Genomic DNA, 27,231 nt, shown 5'->3' with positions numbered 1-27,231 from the left:
CTTCTTGGATTTATACCAACACAAGCCACCTTGCTTGTGACTTTGAGATCCCACTCAAAGATTTCAGATCACCTTCAGTAATGATCTTGATGTAGCAACTATGTTCTACCAACCCTTGATCGTAGTTTTGGCTCAAGTAGATTCTTGTATAGTTAGAAAGTACAAAACCTCTCAAATCTCACAAAGAGTAACACACATGTCTCTCCAAAAGTCTTCAAAACGTGGCTAGGGTTTCCATTTTATATGTGGCTAGGGTCTGCACTCAACTAAACTTGAATCTTGAATCACCCACTTTTAAGCATTGCCTAAAAACCTAGCCTAGACATGCTTTGTTCTTAGTTTGCCAACACAATACAAATGTGATTCTAAATATTTAAATCTAAATCTTTAGAACCTAACAAAAACTATCATAATCAATAACCACATCAATGTTTGTGAATCAAAGACATAAACAGATCTAAACATAGAAATATAAACACAAAACCAAAAAAAAAAAAAAAAAATCAAAATACATCAAACTCAAATACAATAAATCTACTCCCCTTATTTACACAAATACACAAAGTCCTAAATCTACTCCCCCTTTTAGTTACACATTGCCAAAGGCAAAATCAATCGTCAAAGGGTGGAGGAGGTGGAAAAGCACTCCTATACTCCACAAAATCTGCTCTTAAAGAGGCAACCTGCATCAATAACTCATCGAGAAGTTGTCCATGAGCAACCTGTGTAGTCATGAAGGACTAAATCATAGCACGGAGTGATAGAGGAGGATCAACCATAGGATCAACATCCTCAGCACCACTAACAAGATCCACAACAACAGTCGAATCCACAAACGCCTCCTCAGTAGCAAGAGTTGTAGTAGAAGCTTCTCCTCGTGATCTCTTAGAAGTCCCAGTGCTTGGCTCAGCACTCTTCATCTGTGCCTATCGCTGTCTAAGATAGGTAGCTCCTATGGGGGTAGTGACATGTACTAACTCTAAGGGAGTAAACTCAAATAATCCTAAAAAATTCAAAATCCTAAATATAAACATAGGGAAAAACAACTTTTGACTCTTACTTGTACTCCTAGAGAAATCAACAATGGTTTGAATAAACATGGATGAAAAACACATGGACCCATCAGAAATAAGAGCATAAAGAAAAGCACATCTATCTATAGGAATCGTATGAACATGTGAAATGGGATAGATGTTATGACAAGAAATCCTTTGATATAAAGAATTGAGCTCAGTGAATTCACAAGAATTGATTCTTGACTCAGTACCCCAAGAAGTAGGACGACCACAAAGAAGTGACATCATGTCATCAATAGCAGGAAAGTCAGTGTATGGGTATGTGGGTTTACGAACTAAAGGAGCACCTAAAGCTTCAAAAACAATTTGTTTAAAGATTGTAAACTCTTGACCTCTAATCTAGGAAGTTAAGTAATGACCACCTATGACCTTAGAATACACAGAGAGGTTAGAGTAAAACTCTCTAATCAAAGAAGCAGGAGGAGGATCAAACACCTCACACAGAGAAACCTAGTTCCTATGAATGGAAGGATCTGGCCCACTCAAAACTATTTCCCTTTCACCCCAGATAGACCTATACTTAGTTAAGGTCTCATATGTTTCCTCACATTTTTTTAGATAGAAAATGCTCTCTATCACCTAGGACAGAACTAGATAAGGAAGAGCCAGGATTCCTATTTGCTCTAGTTTTAAACTTTCTACCAACCTTAGGAGACAAGATAACATGCAATTTGAAAAACTAAATGATGCATGACATTTAAACCCATATGATGCGTGCTCTAATGCTCTAAAACATTATAATTTCATCAAAATTTTGAAAATTGACAAAGAAAATTAAGAATTTTAGAAAATCCCAATTTTGAAAAAAAATTATTTTTAAAAACAACCTCATATTGATCAATTGAACAACATAACAAGCATAAAACATGTTATAATTACTCAATCTATCAATAACACATGTCAATTTCACTCAATTTTGCCCAATTTCACAAAATCCCCAATTTCTCAAGAACTTAGAACCCTAATTTTGAAATTAAAGCATGTGAATCATGTTAATATGATGCATAAAAAAAATCTGTGGTTCAAATTTGATTAAAAAGTCCATAATCATCAAAAACCCCAAATTTTCAAAAATGTGAAAATCCCTAAAAAAAAATCAATTAAAAATGCATGAAAACTTGTAAAAAGATGAAAAAGAAAGGACAAAAATGTCTTACCTTAAGTGTATGATGAACACCTTTGAACCTTTGACCAAAAAAAATAAAAAATTAGAGAGAAGGGATCGAGAGAGGAATTGATGAGATAGACAAAAAGAAGCTTTTGAAAAAGTCAGATCTGATTCCTATATGTTTTTAAAAAACAAGATCCAATTGGTCGAGAGGAATTGGGTAGGAATCAAGTTTCACATGAAAACATGCTTGACTGATCGAAAGGAATCGGGCAGGAAACAAAGGAACTTGAAACTTTTAATTAAAACCTGTTTTTCCTCTTCACATTTCGATCGGTCGAAAAATAGACTCAATCAGTCGAAATCTAAAGGACAGAAATTTTGAAAATTTTGGAAAAAAAAATTTCTACAGAATCATTTGAAAAACTGTTTTTATGATATGACATGTATGTTCATGACTTCAAATGATTTTCAAAACCAAACTTTTCAAAGACAAAACCAAACTTTATCAAATTTCCTCAACCTTTTCTTTCCTCACTCCCAAAAATGCATTAAACACATCAAGAAGTTTAACTTTGGAAGGCTACAAAACTTAACACACAATCACATGTACCAAATTTAACCAAGTTTTGCTTGTGGTGTGTGCAACTAGTAAGTGTGTGAGATACTCACAAGGTGATATGTAAATAGAGAATAAACACACTTTCTACATTATTCATCACATAATTTTGTAATGTAGAAAGTGACTATCATCTAAAGAGTTACATCATATAACTCCCACATCTCCTAGAAAACACGCTTGCAACCATGCAAATTGTTTTTTTTTTTTTCTTTTTTTTTTTTCTTTTTTTTTTCATTTTACTTCTTTTAACTAATGTACAATAACACCTTAAGAATTTTTTTGTGCAAGTTCTACACCTTACCGAGCATGGCTTTTATGATTTGTACACAGGTGTTCATAATTAGCGAGTAACAGTGGTGAGATGGTTATTTATGCTTTTTTTCCTAGGATTTTTTAGTCCTTACAATCAAAATAATGTGACTTCAAAATCAAGAGCATGTGATTAAAAACCATAAACAACTCACACAATACAAACACTACATAGCACAAACTAGCAAAGTGCAGAAAAATAAAACTCATCAAAACTAAACAAGGTACACAGTCATGAAATGTAAATTTCATAGGCCAACCTCAATTACACATCTTGAAGATGTATAATACCAAAAAAAAAAATTATTATTATTATCTGTTTCTTTTTAATAATTAAAAAAAACTAAAAAAACATAAAACAAAACAAACCTAGAATGCAATGTATGAATGTTATGCAAATGCAATCTTAAAGAAAAACAATTTTGGTCACAAGAGATAGAAAGAATTAACACAAGGACCATGTCAGACAGACTCACTAAGCTTGAGTTTGCATCCAAACCCTTTTAGATGCAAACTTAAAGTTGGGATTTTTATTTGAATTTACCCTAATTTCAGCTCCAGTATTGGTATAAAGGTTTAGAACCTTCACCAACTTATGAATAAGTGTTATAGGATCTTGTGCTTTTGGCATAGGCACTTTTTGTTTGGAAGATTGCTTTAAAGCTTCCAACTTAAAGCAATTTGGTCTAGTATGCCCAACTCCACCACAAAAGTGAAAAAACCACTGAGGTTTGTGGTTTTTCTTGCTTCCAAATTGATTAGGATTCTTAGGTTTAGACTTACTCAGATCTACCTTAGTTCTTCTAGAAGCTGGAACTACATCCATATATGCCTTTACTTCAGAAAGAGTTGGATGAACAATAGAAGGTGATGTAGCAAGTACAAACTTAGGAGAATTCACCACAGTAGTAGATCCACTCTCAACAAACCCTAAACCTATCCTATCAGAAACAGACTTTTAAACATGCAACATCTCATCTAGTTTAGAGGTAGAAGTTCTATCTATTTGTTCTGTAGCAACAGATAATTCTAATTCTAAACTTTTAACCTTTTCAAGCAAAGGCATGTTCTCAATCTTAACAAGGTTTAAGAGTTCATTAGCATTAAACAAATTTAGCAACAAATTCTTCTTTTCTTGTTCAAGAGTGTTTATCTTTTTCAACCCTAATTCAACACTCATAACATCTTTAGCTACTACCTTGCAATGCTTGTTGTAAGCTTCTTGCAAATCTGCATTCTCAAAGAATTCCCCATCAGAATGATTCTCATCAATAGTCTTTATTTCACTTACTACATTAGTAGCAGTGAAAGCCATGAAGTTTCCTTCTTGATCACTTTCAGACTCATGATCAATAACTTCATCATCACTTAAAGTAACAGCCATAACTTTACCTTTTGACCTCAAGAAAGTTGGACACTCAGATTTTAGATGACCATAACCCTAGCAGTCATAATATTGTTGTCCTAAAGAATAATTTGAAGATTGACCTACTTTATCTTTTGATTTTTCAACATTGTTGTTTTTGGCAGTGTCATTCTTCTTCATATTTTTAGGGTCAACATTGTTTCTATTTCTTGCCCTCCTATTATTATTTCTTAGAAAGCTTTTAAAGTTCTTACCAAGATAAGCAATCTTAGTAGATGAGATTTCATCATCAAATCCACAATCATCAACATCATCAATAGATTTTAAAGCCATAGATTTGGATTTATTAGTTTTTGGTAAGTTTGATTCATAAGACTCAAGAGATCCTACAAGTTCATCTACAGGGATAGAATCAACATCTTTACTTTCAATTATGGCAGTCACTTTAGATCTAAAATCCTCAGTCAATGATCTAAGAATTTTCCTATCAATTTTAGGTTAATCATATACTTCACCCAAATTAAAAGCAGAATTGACAATATCGTTCAACTTAGCATAGAATTCATCAAAAGATTCATCATTAGACATCCTAATACTTTCAAATATAGATGTCAACTGCTGCAGTTTATTGATTTTTACTGCCTTATTGCCTTCATGCACTGTTTGCAAGATTTTCCAAGCAGTGTGAGCAATCTCCACATTTGAGATTCTCTTAAATTCTTCCATGGAAATAGCATTGAATATCGCATTCATAGCCTTAATATTAAAGCTTGCTACTTCCTTTTGGGTAGTAGTCCATTCACCACTAGCAGTGATTGGTCTTTCCCAACCATTTTCAATAGACAACCACACTCTCTCATCAATGGATTTCAAGAAGGCTTTCATCCTAAAATTCTAGTAAGCATAGTTATTTCCATCAAAGTGTGGGGGGATCACAAGAGAGTGACCTTGTTCCATGACAGTAGGGGTCAAGAATCAACTCTAGGTTAAGAAACCTAAGAACAAAAGCAAACCCGCTCTGATACCACTTGTTTGTTCGTTTAGACCCCTTAAACCAAATTGTTTAACCTAATATATTAACCAAGTGAATATTATGTTTATTATTTAGATCTAGGTTAAACAAGTATATTTCATATCGTGCAAAGTAGCGGAAAAGTAAATAACACCACGATATGATGACATAGGAAAACCAATGAAACTAACCGTTTCAAGGTAAAAACCTTGGGAGGATTTGACCTAAATATCCTCAAAGTAAACCAAATCTACTATAAGAGAAAAGTTTTTACAATCAGATTTAACACTAAGTCTATTGCTACCTCATGTAATAACTTACTAACACAACCACGTGCAAGCTCCAAATCCACAGACTCTTTCTCTTCTTGGATTTACACCAACACGAGTTGCCTTACTTGTGACTTTGAGATCCCACTCAAAGGTTTCAGATCACCTTCAATAATGATCTTGATGCAACAACTATGTTCTACCAACCCTTGATTGTAGTTTTGGCTCAGGTAGATTCTTGTGTAGTTAGAAGGTACAAAACCTCTCAAATCTCACAAAGAGTAACACACAAGTCTCTCCAAAAGTCTTCAAAATGTGGCGAGGGTTTCCCTTTTATATGTGGAGAAGTTTAGATGAAACCCTAAACATTTTCGTGGGCTTGGGCCTATTTAAAAATCTACAGAAAAAAACTATGCTTGCGATTTTCCATCGATCAAGCCTAATTCTCGATCAGTCGAGCAAGGCAGAATCACACTCCCTTTTTCTGCACTTAGCTAAACTTGAATCTTGAATCACCCTCTTTTAAGCATTGCCTAAAAACGAAGCCTAGACATGTTTTTTTCTCGGTTTGCCAACACAATACAAACGTGATTCTATATATTTAAATCTAAATCTTTAGAACCTAACAAAAATTTCTCTGCACTTGGAATTTCTATCTTTGGTCTGTTATTATTTTCTTATTTCATGAGAATCTTACAGGTGAGTACCCAATCCTTTTCCTTTCAATTCGTTTCTTTTTAAAATTGTTTGAGGCTCATAGTTGTGCGTGTGAGTGAGACAGAGAGAGAGATCATCAATTCGCCAAGTAATATGCTAATCTAGATAATTGTTTTTATTATTATTATTATTATTATTATAATTCAATAGTTATGACAATTGGAAATAAGAGATTTAAATTATGGACATCTATAGCATCCCTATTATTAGTGACAGTATTATACTGATATTATTACTACTTCTTATTTTTTTACCAGTGATATTATTGTTGTTATTGCCATTTGTTGTTGTTATTATTGCTAATGTGATTGAGCCTTAAATATGCTTTTTTGGTCCACAACTTTAATTTTAGGGCTGGCTTCATTTTGTTCCTTAAACAAATTTTTTGTTTTATTTTAGTCCTAACTCTATTAAAGCCTGTTTCATTGTTATTCTTCATCATTAGCTAAAAATAATAATAAAATAAAATAAAAACATTTCCAACAAAAAGAAGGCACATTAGCTTAAAAATTACTCTCAAAATAAAGAAATTCAAATAAAATTACTTTATTTTGTTTTCCTTAGTTTCCCCTTACTTTCTCGGCAACCAAAAACATCACAAAATGTCATTTGTGGTGGGAAAAGAAACACAATTACAAAGATGAGATAAGCAGAGTGGAGCTTGAAGCAGAAGAAGAGCTTGTTGTGGAACTAGCACATTCATTGAAGTGAACAAGAGTCGATGACCTTGATGGCAATGGTAGTAAGGGTGTTTGCAACCAAATACAATTGGGCCAAAGTCGCTCAAGACGAGGCAATGGGAGAAGAAATTAGTGGCATGTTAGAGGATAGAGTAGGACAAGTGATTGATGTGGGAGTTAGGAGTCAGGAGTGGTGCACTTGTAGGTGATATTACTGTAAAGGATGATCAAGAATAAGAGGATGGAGGAGGCGGCAATGGAAGCCAAGATGGGAGGAAGGAATTTAGATGGTAGTGATTAGGTGGTTGAATGTGCAGTTGGGAGGAACTCTTGTGAATTCGAGATTATTTCCTTGAAATAGATGTGCTCTTGTGGCTTCCACACCACCTCAATTGGTATTAGAGCCTTAACATACCATAGTTTGATAACTAATAGATGCGATGGCTACCATCCCAGTGATGATAAAGTTGAAGATGCAGTCCTCACTAGGGCTGAGTTTCAACAATTTTGTGAAGAGAACCAACAAGAATTACAACAAGTATTTGCTACTCTTCTTGCTAGGAAATCATTCCACAGCAACAGCAATTAATCTATTCATGGACGCATTCCCAAATATGAGAAAGTTCCATTCTTTGATTGATAGAAGGAAATTTTGGATTTTATTTATTGGATTCTAGATTTGGAAGAGTACTTTAATTATTGGGAGATTTGTGATGAGGAAAAATTACAACTTGTATCTAATAAATTAGACAGAGAAAAGCCAAATGGTGGGATGACATTCAAATCGATAGTAAGCAACATAAAATTTGCTCTTGGTAAAGAATGAAAAAGTGTTGGTTTATTTATGGTTTCTTCATTATTATTATAGATCTTGTGGATTATAGATCTATAAATTCATACAAAGATGAAAATATCATAAATTTCATAAGCCAACCACAAAATCAAAATTATCACATTCAAGTTCATGTGCTGAGGAGAAAAAGGTTTGAGGGTCGACAAGACAAAGCCAAAACATATTAAAGAGATTGAACCATTGTTTTAAAAATCGGACCAATCAGTACAACTAGTTGAATCGAACCAAGAACCAGTTAGACAAAAACTAGTGAAAATTGGTCAAGAACTAGAAAAAATAAAGAACCGATCCCTTTTCTAGTTCTTTGATCATTCTAATTTTTAAAACCATGAGTTGAACTCCAACTCCCCCAACTATGTACCTATCTAAAAATAAATAATAATATGGATGAACTTTATTTCATAAAATAATATCACTAAGTTTAAATTCTTTTTTAAATAACTTTTTTATATATATGTCTATAGCAAATCACACAATTTTTCTTCACTTTGTAAAATTTAGGAAGATGATAAGTTCTCTTTAATATTTTTGTCTTTCTATGTATGAATACTTTGTATATAGTATATTTATATGTTCTAATTTATTCTATCATTAGAAAATTAAGATTTGTACTTCTGTTCATAGATGCGTGTGGGGACACACACATTGTCACCCCAATTAGGTTGTGTATGTTCTTGAGTATTCTTCATACACACACTGTTTTGAGTATGTTTTAACTGATTTATCTTTAACATAATCCAACCTCCAAAAACAAATTTCAGAATTTTTCACTGTGTATTACCCAATTAGGTTGTGTGCATTAGTGTGTGAAATAAAGAAATGTTATATATACCATGTTAATTTACCGATTGTTCCAAAAGTTTAAACTATTAAAATATAGTAAATTTAATCATTTAAGCACATACTTTTGACAATACTTGTAAAAATATACATTTTGTTAATGCCTATATAGTGTAATATTTGGCGATATTAACTTATGAGTAAGTGTGACAGGTGTACATGCAGCAAAGGACTTTAAAATCAATTGAAGTATGCAGTTCTTCTCAAATAGTAAAATTTGAAAAATGGTGGTCTTCTCAAGAAGAAAATTTTAAAGGGGGTTTACTACTGCAAATGAAGAAGAAAAAGAGTAAACCAAAAAACCCTTTACGAATTAAAAGGATACGACTAGAAGAAAAAAGGCAATCATAGAACTGTGGATTTCCAGAAAGAATCTCCTAGTATAATGAGAAGCGATTTAAAGAAGACGAAGATGTTTATGTGGAGAACCTAATCCAAAATATTTCTTGGGAAGTTCAAAGCGATGTCAAGCACTGTATCTGCTTTAAAAAGAATAGTTTGTTTAACTCTATAAATTTGTGGGGGGGGGGGGGGGGGGGGGGGGGTGGGGGGGGGGAAATGCTCTTACACCTCCCCTAAACTTTAGAATAGTCGGGGGTGTATAGTAGGCATTGCATCCCATGAACTTTTATTTTAGTCAATTTAGTGTACGTTTGATATGGATTATTTTTGCCAACTTATTTTATTACTTAGCTTATTTTTGGTACTATTCATGAGTCCCATGAGACTTTTTGATATTATTCATAGGTCCTATTATACTATTTCAGCTAACTTTTACCTAAAATATTTTTATGAAAAAATTTTCAATTTCAGCAAAATAAATTAATTTCAAACGGACACTTACTCCATCAACTTCATACGTAAGCCAAATTCATACTTCTGTTAAGTCTAAAGTTTAAATAAATTACTAACGCCTCTCAGCTGGACAAAATTTGCCTAACCCAAAGAGATGGGAGATAGAGAAACTAGAGGTTCAGTTGTGAGACATAAATTGATGAGAGACAGCTCAAACAGGAAGATGGTCTCTCTCTATTGAACAGCGGCGTCCCTCCCTCCCATCTCCAATCTCGCTGTTTGTGGTCCCACCGTGCCGTTCGATAGCAACAATGATTTAGCCTGCTCTGATCTGGTGCGGTGAAGACTACTCAAGCGTGCTTCATCTGTCCTCTCTCTTCTACTTTTGTGCCTTTTTTTTCTGTCTAATATTCAATTGCTTATCGTCTGAAACCGTGGTCGCGTTGTGGGTTAATATTTTTCCTCTTGAATAGAATGCTGCTTGTATTTTAATGTTGGAGTTCGAAAAGGTAGGGCTATTGGGATGGGGAAGGTATTTTTTAATGTCAAAAATTCTCTTTTGGTTTTTAGTTCATGACTTGGCTGATTTAAAGAATAGCTAATACGGTTAATGAGGATGGTTCCACAAGATTGGCTTGTTTCATTGTGATATCTTTACAAGGAAGCTGCTAGACACTAGCACCGACATCTATTATTTGAGAAAATAGTGGGTTTATGCGTTTTTGTTTTTGGGTTAAATAAGTTTGAGGTTAGGAAGTGATTTTTTTGGTTAAGTTTACTAGTATGGTCCTCTAGTTCTAGTGGATAACATGGAGTTGAGAACTATACATGAAGATGCAATTCAGATCCATCAACCAAAACACCTGGGGCAAATATTGTGCATTGGCAAGCCATATTGAGATTATATAACAGATGGTTGTGGTTCGAGTTTTCATTGAGTTCTCTAAATTGTTTTGATTATGCATTTTTTGTTTTACAAGTTTTTATCAATTTTACGCAAAATTTGAACTCATTTTCCGCATTAAATTAATTAATTTTGCATAATTTTTCAGATCTAGAAAAGATGTAGCATTTCCAATTGAGCTTGGATGGATTAGCCACTATGGCCTTTTTCTATTTGGTCCTTTTTAACCCTTTAGATTTAGAGTTTAAGGTTTTAGTTTGATATCTGTTCACTCTCTTAATCATGTACTAAACATGGATTTAATTGAGGATTATGATTCTTGTAGCCAATCACAGCTAATAAGGTTATATATGTTGATTTAAAAAGCGAGGTTATGTGACATACAATAATAAGAAATTATTACTTGAAATTAATTGGTTTTTTATGTCTAAAATCAGAGGAATCTGATTTGAAATTTGCCGGGGTCAATTTTCGAAAATGCCAAATAGAAGGAAAACTGTCCAAAACACCCCTTAGATTCGATAAATGTAAATAAATAAGGAGAATTAAGTACAAAAATTCATGATACTCTCTAGAGTAAAGGTTAGTGGTGCGTCACTAATCTTTACTCTTAGAGAAATATTTATAGTATCCTTAGTATACTAAATATTGGCTCCACCAATGTTTGACAATATGATCTCCATCAATAGCTCTACGTTAATTATTGGAAAATAGTATTTTATTGACCATTGGATTTAATGAGAATATATGACCTTAAAAAGGTGTAAATTTAGTCAAGTTACCATGGAGCTTGAACCCATATCATGACCTATTATTAGTTAATGTTCTAATCACCTAAGTAGTGACTAGTCATTAATGTTGTCTCATACATTTAGTACTTTTACCTTTAACTAACATACATACATTATCTTATCCAAAAAAAAATATATATATATATATATATATATATATTACATACATTAATTCATGATAGATGAAAATGTTAATTGAGCACAATTGTTAGGTTATTTAACCATACTTTACCACCATGTACTCTTGGCTTGATTGTCACTCCACAAATACAAAATTCTTGTCGGGTGTGAGGGGCGAGACCAAGGTTCAACTCTACAGGAGAATAGAAGTTTTATCTTGCATATATAAAAAATAATAATAATAAAACCCTACTTTGAATTATTAAAAATTAAAAAGTGTAATTTTTCTTACTTTTTTATTTTTTGTTAGGAAATTGTGAAATTGTGAAACTGGATTTTTATTTAATAAGTCTTCCCATACAAATTTTTCTCAATTATTTTTTTTAATACAAGATAAAAATTCTACTATAACCTAATTTAAGTGTATATGTGTATGAAGCTCCCTCCTAGAAAATTAAACCCCGACTCTTACCCCCCCCCCCACACCCCACAAGCACTTACACTAGTAGAGTGACCACTACGCCAAGGATGCACAGTGATTTTTTTTTCTCTCTCTATTATTGATTTGATATATTGTGAATTTTTTATTAATGCATAATAAAAACTGTATCAACCATTGATCCCATTAGAAGTTATATTGCTTTAATCACAACTCACCACCTTAATAAATATGTTCTTTTAACATTTTTCATTTTCCCCACGTATTCCATGTTTCCATGTTTAGCTACCTAATTTGATCACTTTGGAAGAAAGGGGGAATTATTAAGTCCTTTCATGATCTTTCTCTTTCCCCCTAACCCATCCCCTTTGATGAGGGCTAGCCTCTACCAGAAAGACCTGATCATTTCTTAGAACAATATATTATTTTATTCCACTACTAATATTTTAATTGCACAAAACAAAATAGAATATGAGATGTAAGGTGTACTATTAAAATGATAATGTAAAATTGAATAAAAAAAGAATATTTAAATAAAGTGACAAGAGAATATAGTATAGGATATATAATGAATCATTAAATGATAATGTAAAATAGATAAAAGTAGCTTTTTTGATGATCCAAAATGCGTTTCTTTTTGCATGGGAATGCTTACACTTGTATACCAACAATAATTTTGTCAATAAATCTAACAAATTTGAAAATAATTGCACCCATAGATTCTAAACTTACCTTATTGGTTGCTGAAAAAACGACAATATTGAAAGATTTGAGGTATTGACCATTGTGATTAATTTTGTGAATACACACTATTAACTCACTTTTTAAGTGCACGTCAAGAGTTGCTCTCAAAATTTTCTCAATTATTGATTTGATATATTGTGAATTTGCGATTAATGTATAATAAAAATTGTTTCAAGCATAGATCCAATTAGAAGTTATATTGCTTTAATCACAACTTACCACCGTAATAAATGTGTTCTTTTAACATTTTTCATTTTCCCCACGAATTCCACGTTTCTATGTTTAGCCGACTAATTTGACTTTGGAAAAAAGAGGAATTATTAAGTCCTTTCGGGGTCGTTCCCCCTGGCACATCCCCCTTGATGAAGGGCTGCCTCCACCAGAAAGATCTGATCATTTCTTAGAACAATATATTATTTTATTCCACTATTAATACCTTTAATCGCACAAAACAAAATAGAATATGAGATGTAAGGTGTACTATTAAAATGATAATGTAAAATTGAATAAAAAAAATTATCCAAATAAAGTGACAAGAGAATATAGTATAGGATATATAATAAATCATTAAATGATAATGTAAAATAGATAAAAGTAGTTTTTTTTTTTTTTTTTTTTAATGATTCAAAATGTGTTTCTTTTTACATGGGAATGCTTAAACTTGTATACCAACAATAATTTTGTCAATAAATCTAATGATAGGCTAAAAACGAATTGACCCTTTGTGATAAATTAATTGATTAATTACCCAAGTTTATTAATTAATCAAATTAACATGCAAACGCATGGTAGCACAAACAAATCACAATTAAACTAAGTGCAACAGAAATTAAATTGACATGGTGATTTGTTTACGAATGGAGAAAACCAACATAGCAAAAACCCCACCGAGTGATTTTAAGGTCACCACTCTTGAAAATTCACTATTATCAAAACAAGCAATTACAAATAAAGGAATCTCAGTACCTTATACCAACTTACAGTTAAACCCTTACCCCAATACCCAATTGGACTTGTTCTATAGTGACAATCTCTCCTTATAATGCACGGCTCCCAATACGTGACTAACCAATTGCACAAATCCCAGTACGCGACTTCAATCACCAACTAGAGAAAGTTGTTGGCTACAAAGTTCTTCAGTTCATCCAGACGATGAAGATCAAGAAGATGCTTGGTCACAAAACCCTACGGTGTACAAACACAGCAACTTCTACACAAGAATGATGAATTAGGGCAAATTTTGTCTCTATTCACAATTTGCTTGAACAAACTTTGCTCAACACTTGTGCAACCTGTGTCACCTTTGACGGCCCTTAAAATAATCCTTTTATATGTATAGGGTTGTGAGAAAAGAAAACACAAACACATAATCACGGATTAGAGTCAAAACAAATCTGAAATTCTGTTTTTCATAAACCTCGACAGATACCCTATCTGTCGAGCTGCTGTCAAGCCACAGGGTTGGAACAGCTCTTCAAGCTTGATAGATGGCTAACTGTTAAGCTAACTATCGACCTTTAATGAACTTGCACTTTTCAGCTTAAATCTTGGATAGACTTGCATGGCTTTAACACTTGATCTTGAAACAAGATTTCTCGAAGTATTAAACACATCCTAACTCTACCAAATACAAGTAAAGTGCGTTTTGTCAAATGATTAGTCAATTACATAAAATAGTGACATATGTTCCTAACAAGTGAATCACAAATGTCCTAACATCTAAAAATTTGGAAATAATTGCACCCAAAGATTCTAAACTTACCTTATTGGTTGCTGAAAAAACTACAATATTGAAAGACTTAAGGTATTGATCATTGTGATTAATTCTATGAATACACACTATTAACTCACTTTTTAAATGCATGGCTGGAGTTGCTCTCAAAATTTTCTCAATTATTGATTTGATATATTGTGAATTTGTGATTAATGTATAATAAAAATTGTTTCAATCATAGATCCAGTTAGAAGTTATATTGCTTTAATCACAACTCACCACCTTAATAAATGTGTTCTTTTAACATTTTTCATTTCCCCCACGAATTCCACATTTCCATGTTTAGCCGACTAATTTAACTTTGGAAAAAAGGAGGAATTATTAAGTCCTTTCGAGGTCTTTCCTCCTGGCACATCCCCCTTGATGAAGGGCTGCCTCCACTAGAAAGATCTGATCATTTCTTAGAGTAATATATTATTTTATTCCACTATTAATACCTTTAATCACACAAAATAAAAATAGAATATGAGATGTAAGGTGTACTGTTAAAATGATAATGTAAAATTGAATAAAAAAAATTATTCAAATAAAGTGACAAGAGAATATGGTATAGGATATATAAAAAATCATTAAATGATAATGTAAGATAGATAAAAGTAGTTTTTTTTAATGATTCAAAATGCGTTTCTTTTTACATGGGAATGCTTACACTTTTATACCAACAATTATTTTGTCAATAAATCTAAAAATTTTGGAAATAATTGCACCCAAAGATTCTGAACTTACCTTATTGGTTGCTGAAAAAACTACAATATTGAAAGACTTGAGGTATTGACCATCGTGATTAATTCTGTGAATACACACTATTAACTCATTTTTTAAGTGCACGGCAAGAGTTGCTCTTATCTTTATTACTTGCATAGTTGCATCGGCTTCTGCAATTGCACTTGCTCTTAAAATTCTACAACAAAGCCAATTTCTGCCACTCAAATTTGTTTTTTCCAAATCTCTGTCCCTCTTGTTCAGCCTTGCATGTAAAATGCATACTACTTGAGTTTGCCAGGTTCAATTACTTTTTATAAATACACATTCTCTTTCTCACTAAGGGGGATACATATTTAGAAATACTTATTGTTTATTTTTATTATATGTTTTGATATGGTTGTATTGTCTAATCTTTTTCCATTTTTCCAGGGATCAAAATTCAGACTTTTCTGGTAAAGTTTGCTAGGTCATCTATACATAGTTCAGTGGTAGGTTCTTTATTTGGACCTTGGATCATCGATAAGCTTTAGGTATGAGCTACCATCAGCAAGGGGACAATGAAAGGTAGTTTCTTTTTCTCAAGAAGATTTTGTATGTCTGAACCTGAATTTTTTTTTTTTTTTTGACTTTATATATGTGCTAAAAATAAACTGTTGTTCCCTCTTCTGTCAGTAGTCTGAATCAAAATATTGGTTAATTACTATTAGAACATTTTTTTAATAACATTTCGAATGTCTGAAACTGAAAGACACCTTATTACAGCATCTTACTTGTATTATGTTGCTTTTGGGGCCAACTATGTCTAACCCAACTAAAGTTGTCAAGATCTTAATTTTAAGTCACGAATTTTCAATCAATGAATTATCTTTTTTATAAGAAAATGATTTTTTTTTGAGAATCAATGATTTTGTTTTTTTTTTTTTGAGAAACAGAAAATCAATGATTTTAATTTGCCAAGTTATATACCAAGTTACCAACACAGCACATATAATATGGTGCACAAAAATATTATGACGCCAAAAACTTTTATTATTAGCGAAAAAATAAAAATATAAAGAATTATTCTAACAATGAAATTGTGATATTATATATGCTAAAAATTGGGTCTTAAAATATTATATTTATGCAATGCAATGTGATTCATTATAAACGCTAGCTTATAAACTCATGCATATGCATGGATACACTTAAAGATATACAATAAGATACATAATATAATTCTTATATATATAATTTAAATACTATATATTGATAGCCATTTTTATATTTTATTAATTCTTTAAAAAATTTTGTAAGGATATTATTAGATATAAAATGTAAATTGTCCATGTTATTTATTTATTTATTATTGTGAAGCACTTTTTTTTTTTTTTTTTTACGATTCATTTACTCTAGACTCTTTGGTTTTTGTACTTAATAATTCATTTGGATGAATATTTATGATGTGGTCCCACATTTGATTCTAAAATTAAGAAATAAAACTCTTTAAGAGTAAATAATTTAGGACACATGGCATGAAATTAGAATTTTAATTTGGAATTCTAATTTGAGTTTCTCTTAGATTTACCTATTATTATTATTATTATTATAGATAGATGTATAGATTGCACATGTTTTAGCTATTTGACACATTAGAAATACATAAAATTTTGTTACAAATTCTAAAACTAATATTTCCACTAAATTTATATCACCAAATTTTATTTTAAAATTTTTAATATATATTTTAAATCAATTTAATTGTGAACAATGATTTTTTGTTTTAATAAAAATTTGGGTCTTAATTTTCGTAATTATATAAAAGAGTTGTGTACTGTGATTAGTTATTTACTATGATTCAACTGTGGTTAGTATTAAGAAATGAATCATAAGCTTGGTAATATTCCTTAAATGTTTCACCTATTGGAATACTTTCTTACACTTAAATTTGGTTAATTCCATTTGGGTACTCCTTTTGGTTTGTTCATTATAATGAAATATTTTTGATATTGATGTATTTTGTGTACCATGAATTTTTGGCTTACCGTTATATATAACACTTGAAATATATTTAAAAATAAAATAAATTAAGCTAATAAATGATGGGGTGGCCGTGGGGGGAGAATAAGGAGAGAGTAGAGAATTTGTTTGAGTCTTTGTTTTCTTTTTTTATGAATGTTTTGAGTCTTTTGATTGAGAGAGAGATAGAGAGAGGCCTAGGTAGATAGTGATGTGATGGAGAAAGATTGTGAGATAAAAAAAAAAAATAATAATAATAAAAGGAAGAGAGAGAGAGAGAGAGAGAGAGAGAGAGAGGAAAAAGTGAAAAAAAAAAAAAAAAAAAAAAAAAAAAAAAAGACAAAAAAGAGTGACATTGCATTTGGAAAGGAGGGAGGAAAGAGCAAGAGAAGGGATATGAGTAAAAAGTAGAGAATTCAAAAGAGTGAAAAAAATAGTAGAGAAGTTAGAAAAGTAAAAATTTTCAAGCCAAATTGCATTTCGCCCAAAATTCAAATACTTGTCGGTATAGATAGAAATAATCTGGAATGATTTGAATTTTTTCCCGAGATGGAACGAGTGGGTTCCTTGTTCCAGTTTGTTTACCAATACAGTATTTCCTAGCCAGAACGGGATGAAATCAATAACTATGTAAAAGCCAAAAGCACTAAAAGAATTTTGCTAAGGGAATGTATGTATTTTATGTGGAACAATAGTATTGTGGAGTTCTCTATGTGAAGGATCTTATGAAATTTGTGTGGCAGAGGAATTTTTTTTACCCATAATTGTACTTTCCTACATTAAGTTGTAGCCCACCTACATTTTCCCCCTAATTAAATGGCTTTGCTATAAAATTTAGGTTCTCATGAATATAAAATGCCATTTGTTTAAAAGGTGAATATAAGATGCAATTAATCCTGAATATTTAAACATAAATAGGGGAAATTGCTTTTTCTAATCTTTTCTTTACACAGGAAGTAGAATAAGTTGTTTTTTTTTTTTTGGCACGTAAATATATTGAAAAATCGGAATAAGGTGTAAGTGTATAGGATCTCAAGCCAAATATAGAGCAAAATCCATTGTTAGATGCATACAATATAAAATCATTTGAAATTATAGAGTGAATAAGTGCATGTGAATAATTTTGACCTTACTCAAAATTGAACAATTCATCGACTAAAAAGCAGAATCCCCAAAGCATAGTAGTCCAAGTTGAACCATGATTCGAAGACCAAGTAATTGACTGCTAAATGCTAATAGAAATGTTTAGGAAATAAGAAAATGCTGCAATTTTAAGCTATTTATTACCAGAAGTACTGATAAAAATTTGAATTTACATATGCCTTTGCCAAGTTAATTCAAAGTAATTTTTATTATAATATTTTCTTTAATTCAACATATTGTTAATGCTAGCTGCTCTGTAAAATTCCAAAACAATGCACTCCAATCATCTATTGCAAAAGAGTGGGAGTCGGAAAGAAAACACACACACACATATATATATATATATATATATATATATATATATATATGTGGTTCCACTAATTCAACTTCATATGTGCATAAGAGTGGTAATTGGTTAGGTTTGGGATGGATTAGCCTCTTTCCAATCCCAAACTTCTTAAATATGAGAAATTCCATTCCAAACCTTCTTCTTTTTTTTTTTTCTTTTTTTTAATAGAAGAAAGCAATGCGCATGTACTTTGTTATAAAAATCTAGTTTTCTTGTAAATAGAGATGTTTTAATTTTTAATAAATAGTGGATTTCAATTAGGTCAATCGGTAAAATCTCTTATTATCAAATAAAAAATCTGGAGTTCAATCTTCACTTATACCAAAAACTAATTAGCATTTTGGCTTAATGATAAAGAACCATCATTATAGAACCCACTTTATGGGCCTATTTGGATTGAAGGGGGAAGGAGGAGGAGTGGAAGAGAGTAGAGTAGAGTTGGCTGAAAATAGGCTAATTTTGGGTTAAATCTGCTTTACTCTACTTTACTCCCCCTCCTTCCCCCTCAATCCAAACAGACCATAAGGTGTACAAAGTCGGCATAAGTCAGTCCTAATACATAATTTTTTTTTTTTTTTTTTTTTTTTTAAAGAAGATCCTAATACAGAATCTGATAGTGTTTAGCATTTTTTTTTTTTTTTTAAGGCAACCTATAATTTTGTGTTTGCCATGTTTTTGTTCAGGAATGAAAGGATATCGAGGGGCAACGTCCCAGCAAGGTTGTTGAATTTGTTTCAAAAACAAAATTTGAGCCGTTGGTACGGTTGTTCCTTCGATGGTATGATGAAATACCTATATTCTTTCGCGCGCTTGCAGTATCACTGGATCCCTTGTTCTTTTACGTTCCCGTGATCAAAGAAGACAAAAAGTGCATTGGGTTAAATAAAGCGTTGTGGAACATAGCTATTGTTTCGCGATCAGTCACCGATATTATTTACCTAGTGCATTTTGTAGTGAAATCCATGATACGACGTGATGAACGTGATGACCATAATGATGAGACAAATACTACACGTTGGGCAAAATGGCAAAGGCACTTATGGTTCATCATGTTGGACGTTCTAGTTATTCTGCCGACTCCACAGGTAAGGGAGACTTTTGCTACATTGTAGGTTGGGACAAAATGGGCTTTTGCCCTTTTCAAGCAAATTAATTAGTTTTATACCCCCTTTTCCAAACTAAGTAGGGAAATGCCCCACTTTTAAAACTCGATTTATGATAAATCGAGGACCCTATAGTGGCGTTTTAAGGAGCCTATAGTGACATTTTTTAACTCAACCTCAATGAAATCAAGTTATAGGTAAACAAATTGCCTATAACTCGATTTCATTGAAGTCGAGTTAAAAAACGTCACTATAGGTCTTAAAAACGTCACTATAGGCTCATTAAAACGCCACTATAGGGTTTCAAAAAAAAAATTTCTAACTCAATTTATCATAAATCGAGTTTTAAAAGAGGGGTATTTCCCTACTTAGTTTGGGAAATGGAGTATAAAACTAATTAATTTGCCTGAAAAGGACAAAAGCCCATTTTGTCCTTGTAGGTTGGAAAATACTATTTTCACGTATTTTTCATGTAATTTGGAACTAACAAAAAAGACTTTTTATATATATACTTCTTCTTTTCTTTTTCCTTTTTTTCCTTTTTATTTTTGACGTAAGCCTTCATAAAATTCTTAAGTACTCATAATTAAGAGCTCTCGATTCCTTGGTGCAACTCAATGAAGCAGCCACACCATTCTACCTATTTAAAGTTTGAGAATAGGTCGAAGGCGTTGCACCCCCGATGCCTCTAATTATTGGCTTTACCTGAGAACGTTGTTGGCTGCAAAGTTCTTCAGTTCATCCACACGATGAAGATCAAGAAGATTCTTGAATACAAAATCCTATGGTGCACATACACAGCAACTTCTTCAAGAGAAAGAGATGAACAAGGGCAAGAACTTCGTCTCTAGTCACAATTTGCTTGAATAGAGTTTGCTCAATGCTTGTGCAACTTGTGAACTCTTTGACGGCCTTTAAAATAATCCTTTTATATGTTTAGGATTAGAAGAAAAGAAGACCTAAACACATAATCACGGATCCCAAGAAATCAGATCAGAATTCTGAATTTCTTAAATCTTGACAGATAAGTTGTCGAGCAGGTGTCGAGCCACGGGCTAAACAGCTTCCTTAAATCTCAATAGATGCAGCTATCGAGACAACTGTCGAGTTTTAATGAATTTGCACTTCTCAGCTTGTTTCTTGGACAGACTTGATGACTTCAACACTTGATCTTGAAACTTTGTTTCTTGAAGAATTTGAACACATCCTAGAACTACCCAATTACAAGTAAAGTACGTTTTGTCAAAGGATTAGTCATTTACATAAAAACATGACATATGTTCTTAACATGTGAACCACATATATCCTAACAATCTCCCCCTTTGGCAATCCGTGACAAAACCACAACAAACAAATGAACATGTGAGAAAAGTCATAAATCACTCAACTCATTTTCACTTGTTGAATACAATAAAATATATCCTAACACAAACTCTTGAAAAACTTTGCAAGAAAAGAGTTTGTGACAAGTAGACTTTGACAACCTGTATTTCTAAAACACTTTAAACAAAACTCATCAAGGCATCTTAGTGTGAAACAAAAATAATAGATTGCATACAAGTAATATAAAGCATGTGTATAAAGGGAGAAAAGAAACAACACATGAAGGGGTAGGTGAAAGAAGAACATCCATCAACACAAATAAGGAGATAAGTACAATGTATGTCTATAAATGGTCACAAGACCTCATGTAAAAGAAAAATGTATCTAAAAAGGAATGAAAAGAAACAAAAAGATACATAATATCCTCACTACATCCCTCAGAACTCAACAACACTCTCCCTAACAAAATGACTTATACTAACTCTCATAACAAAAACTACTCCCCCCTTTTTGTCACGAATGACAAAGGGTAAGAGTGTCAGGTAGACATCTCATCGGTAGAGCTAGCATCTCCATCATCATCATCTGAAGCATCATCGTCATCACCATCATCAGTATCCTCGTCCTTAGAATCAGAAGCCACGGGAGGAGGAGTAGCCTTAGGATCAAAACCGGTCATGGTCGCCTGCCGTCTAACAATGCGGCCAACACGGACATTCACCTAATACAATTTTGTGGAGAGTGTATTGAGGCGAGCATCCATGCGCTGAAGTTGTGCCATGATGTCTCCAAGAGTCACATCGCCCGAAGAAGAAGGAGGAGCGGATGTGGGTCGAGCAAAATGAGATGGAGTCGATCGGGAGGGAGGTGCAAAATCCTGCTGTTGCGATCTAAACTGCGCCTCACTACGTTTTACGGTAGCGGCATCTATGGCACATATGTAAGGGAAGGGGTTGGACGCGGGAAAAGGGATGGAGAAATGGCGTAAAATCCTCGTGATAGCAGAAGGAAAGATGAGCTTATCACGGGACGTCAAATCCTGAAAAACATCTATCAAAGACAAAATAAAGTGGGAGGGGAAGTCAATGGTAAGATGCTTAAGAAGGGATAACAAGAAACGAGCACGAGACTCCGTAATGGAGTTGTAATGCGAGAGAGGATAAAGAACAAAGGTCATCACCATGTTCAAAAACCATGGGCCTTTTGCAAAGGCCAAACAGTAAGTGAACTGGCGTTCACCCTACTTTGAAGGACGCTCACAGAAAGCGGACATGAGCTCATCCTTGAACACAGTCCTCAGACGCTTATAGGAAGGATAGTCAAGAAACTTTATCCTAGGAACCCTAAGCACATTCGCAACAAACTGCAATATGACAGGAATAGAAATACCTCTGACACGAGTAACGAAATGAGGTACAAAATGGTCAATCCCGTGCATGTTGGAGTGGAACTCCTGAATCAGCACGAGAGGACAAGTGACGAGCTCGTCACAAAGAGACTCCTATTCTTGACTGTGAATGACAGTGGGAAGGTTAGTGTCAGTAAAATGACCCAAAATGACTCGGCGCTCCGAATGGATGCCTCGTCGAGAAAAGTTCTCCAAAAATGCCTTATGGGCATCATCATCACGAAACCGAAGAGAAAGAGGTGCATGATCAGAAGATGAAGAAGCACCGGAACGAAGAGGGTTCCGAGCGGGAGTAGATTTACGCTTAAGTGCCATAGACACGACTAACGTAAACAGAATGAGAGGGAGAGAGTGAAAAAGACAATCAAAAAAGTCCCAACACAGTTCAAAATAAAAAGAATATGTGAAAAGAAGTACATATGCATGGAGATTGCATGAACGTGTGATGTGTAAAGTAAGTACATCACGGGCTCAGCCCAATCCAATCCTATCAGCATACAAAGAGATTGCACACATCTAAATGCATGATAATACTGTTATAATGCAAATGTAATGCAATGCATGAAGTTTTTAAGATCAAATCTTCAAAAACTAACCCAAAATTTCAATGAAATCTCATCAATTTTGAAAAACCCAAAAATTAAAAAAATCCCAAAACTTAGGTTTCAAAAACATGAATGCATGAAATGCAAGAGAATAGAAGCTTACCACAAGAAGAAAACTTGGTGAAGCTTGAAGAAACCTTGTAGAACAAATTTGAGGGAGAGAAAAGATTTTTTGGGAGAGAAAATGATAGACGAATCACACGAGGAGCTTAAATAGAACCTACAGTAAATCTCGACAGATAAGGTGTCAAAAAGGTGTCAAGGAATCTGTTGAGTAGGTGTCGAGAAAAAAAACGTCGACAAATAATGTGTCGAGAAGCTGTCAAGAAATACAAACACCAGAAGCAAGAGATAAAGCTCGATCGATCCACCAGCTATCAAGAAGCTATCGAGGGGACAGAAACTTTCTCGATCGATCCAAAAGGTGTCGAGGTGCTGGCGAGATTGCGATAAAAAAAAACTTAGGAAGCTCGACAGATAGCTAGCTATAGAGAAGGTGTCGAGCCAGCTTTTCAAAATAGTTTTTCGAGAAGAGAAAAACACAAACATGAATGCAATCAAGCATGCAACTGAACCAATGATCCAAACAGCATATTATGCTTTCAAAAACATCTCTCAACAAAGATTTTTAAGCACATAGATATAAAAAAAAAAAACACACACACACACACTAAATATGTCTAACCAATTTTATATTTCAAAAACAAGTTAAGACAGTTTAGTGAGCATACATTAACACATGTAAAAACCTTGTGATGGCCAAATCACATTGTACCTGCACATGTATCAAGAGTAGCAAAGAATATTGTGTGTTGTGTGTGAAAAATATCGCAAGATTGCATAAGTGTATACATGTTATGACAATTTGAGATATGAGAAAATCACTTTAACTCACACACAATCATAACTGCTTGATGGGGACTATCACCTTCGAGGTACATCCTATAACTCCCACATTTCCTAGAATATACATGCTTGCAATCATATTTAAAGCATTTGTGATCTCTTTGCTTTTGATTTTTCTTTGCATATTTTTCTTTTAAGCATATCATACATGGGCATATAAGAGAGAGAAAAGAAATACCCAATGATATTTGACATTCCAATTTTACTATGCCGAAGCACACAAATGTCATTGAAACTGCACTTTTGCTATGCCAAAGCATACAGATGTCATATTATGATTGGCGGGCAACAGTGGTGAGATGGTTATTTATGCCTTTCTCTTATGATTTTTTAGTCTTTCCCGTCAAAAAGAGTGATATGAGTGTTAAGCACAAGAGAGAACTTAATCTTACTCATCACAAACAAGAGCCACAAATGATACAAAGTTTAGAAAACTTTGTTTTAATGGCCATCCAAGGTACACAAGTACCAATGTACACAAAACACACTGTTTTTGTATTTTTTTGATTTTTCATTTTTTTTTAATATAAAACACAAAACAAAGCAAAACTGAAAAAATAACCAATCAAAAACATGTTAAACAACCAAAGCATAAAAACTAGACTGACTCAAAACTTGAAAGCAAAACACATAAGTAATGCACACACAAAAACAAGAAAAGAGAGAGAAAAGTGACAGAATCACTTGGAGTCATTTTCCTTCCACACCTTGGAAGAACCTTTCTTTTGATTAAACCCTTGAACCGGCGGTGAAAGGGAAGAATTAAAACCGTTTAAGTTCGAAAGGAGAATGAAGGCTTTGAGAAAATCTCCAAGAGGAGCAAGAGAGGATTGAAGTTGATTCTGGTTCCTAGATGCTATCATACCGTTACTCTGTTGAGTGGCTAGTCACTTATAGCAATTTGGTCGAGTATGACTGGCAGCTCCATAATGATGACAGAAATGATGCTTCTTCTATTTAGGCTTTTGAGAGTTAGCCTTTTTAGCCCTAGGGTTTTTTAACATCTTTCTTCTCAAGTTTAGGGTTTCTCCTAAGATAGATTTACCCTTGTCTAAGTTCTTACTAGCTAATTCAATTTTAATCTCATTTGATAGGCCACATACTGAATGACCCCTGGTGATAGAATTTAATTAATTAATTAGCCAAATTATTAATTAATCAATTTATCATACAAAAACGTGGTAGCATAAACAAATCACCAATAAACTAATTATGCAGCGGAAAATAAATAACACGGTGATTTGTTTATGAATGGGGAAAATCTAACGGCAAAAGCCCCACTGGGGAATTTTTAGGTCACCAGTCCCGAAACTCCACTATTATCACAACAAGCAATTACAAGTAAAGGAATCCCAAGTACCTTACCAACCTACAGTTGAACCTTACCCCAATACCCAATTGGACTTGTTCTGTAATGACAGTTCCCCTTTCTGATGCATGACACCCAAGTACATGACTAACCAATTGCGCGAATCCCAGTACATGACTTCAATCACCAACTAAGAAGGTTGTTGATTGCAAAGTTCTTCAGTTCATTCACATGATGAAGATCAAGAAGATGCTTGGTCACAAAACCCTACGGTGCACATACACAGCAACTTCTTCAAGAGAAAGAGATGAACTAAGGCAAGAACTTCGTCTCTGGTCACAATTTGCTTGAACAGAGTTTGCTCAATGCTTGTGCAACTTGTGAACTGTTTAACGTCCCTTAAAACAATCCTTTTATATGTCAAGGGTTAGGAGAAAAGAAGACCCAAAGACATATTCACAGATCCTAAGAAAATCATATTTGAATTCTGAAAATCTTAAACCTCGACAGATAGGAGGTGTCGAGCAGCTGTCGAGAAGGTGTTGAGCACACCGGGCTTTGAACAACTTTCTTAAGCTCGATAGATGCAGCTGTTGAGCTTTAATGAATTTGCACTATCAACTTGTTTTCTTGGACAAACTTGAAGGTTTCAACACTTGATCTTGAAACATGATTTCTTGAAGTATTTAAACACATCCTAAATCTACCCAAATACAAGTAAAGTGTGTTTTGTCAAAGGATAAGCCAATTACATAAAATCATGACATATGTTTTTAACATGTGAAACACATATGTCCTAACAATCTCCCCCTTTGGCAATCTGTGACAAAACCACAACAAACAAATGAACATATGAGAGAAGTCATAAATTACTTAACTCATATTCACTTGTTGAATACAATAAAATCTATCCTAACACAAACTCTTGAAAAACTTTGCAAGAAGAGAGTTTATGGCAAGTAGACTTTGACAACTTATATTTCTGAAACACTTTAAACAAAACTCATTAAGGCATCTTTGTGTGAAATAGAAATAATAGATTGCATACAAGTATAAGAAACATGTGTATAAAGGGAGAAAAGAAACAACACATGAAGGGGTAGGTGTAAGAAAGACATACATCAACATAAATAAGGAGATAAGTACAAAGTATGTCTATAAATGGTCACAAGACCTCATGTACAAGAATAATGTATCTAAAAAAGAAAGAAAAGAAAAGATACATACTATCCTCACTACATCCCTCAAAACATATTGACTACTCTCATATCAAAACTACTCTCCCTTTTTGTCACGAGTAACAAAGGGTAAAAGTGTCAAGTAGACATCTCATCGATAAAGCTAGCATCTCCATCAGCATCATTCGAAGCATCATCGTCATCACCATCATCATCATCCTCATCCTTAAAATCAGAAGCCACGAGAGAAGGTGGTGAAGGAGTAGCCTCAGGAGCAAAACCACCCATGGACGCTTGTTGCCGTGCAATACGACCGACACGAACGTTCACCTGATACAACTCTATAGAGAGTGTATCTAGGTGAGGATCCATGCGCTGCAGCTGCGCCATGATGTCTCCTAAAGTCACATAACTCGAAGAAGAGGGAAGAGCAAATGTGGATGGAGTAGAACGGGATGAAGCTGAACGAGAGGGAGGAGCTACTGAATCCGACTACCGTGACCGAAGCTGGGCCTCGCTACATTTAACAGTAGCGTAATCTATGGCACACATGGCGGTGAAGGAGTCAAAAGAGGGAAAATGAACGAAAAAATGGCGTAAGATCCTCGTGATAGCGGAAGGAAATATGAGCTTATCACGAGACGCCGAATTTAGATGAACATTTATAATAGATAGAATGAAATGAGAAGGGAAATCTATAGTAAGATGCTCAAGAAGAGATAACAAAAATCGAGCACGAGGCTCTGTAATGGAGTTGTAAAGTGGATGCAACACAAAGGTCATCA

General features: G+C 33.5%; 1 protein-coding gene across 2 annotated transcripts in view; it reads left to right on the top strand.

The window, feature by feature from the left end:
• Nucleotides 1-27,231, top strand: part of LOC126705572 (cyclic nucleotide-gated ion channel 1-like) — an 84,862-nt gene that overhangs the window by 28,203 nt on the left and 29,428 nt on the right. Inside the window, exon 8 of one of the 2 annotated variants that reach the window (XR_007648316.1) lies at nucleotides 9,006-9,375. The exons of the other annotated variant lie outside the window; for it this stretch is intronic. The gene's annotated coding sequence lies outside the window, so the exon portion shown is untranslated. Of the gene's footprint in view, nucleotides 1-9,005; nucleotides 9,376-27,231 lie in introns of those variants that run through there. 2 annotated transcript variants of the gene reach the window in all.

The sequence above is a fragment of the Quercus robur genome, chromosome 11 (assembly GCF_932294415.1).
Source record: "Quercus robur chromosome 11, dhQueRobu3.1, whole genome shotgun sequence".
Taxonomy (NCBI): domain Eukaryota; kingdom Viridiplantae; phylum Streptophyta; class Magnoliopsida; order Fagales; family Fagaceae; genus Quercus; species Quercus robur.
The sequence above is the reverse complement of the archived record's forward strand: the minus strand, read 5'-3'. Positions and strand labels throughout refer to the sequence as shown.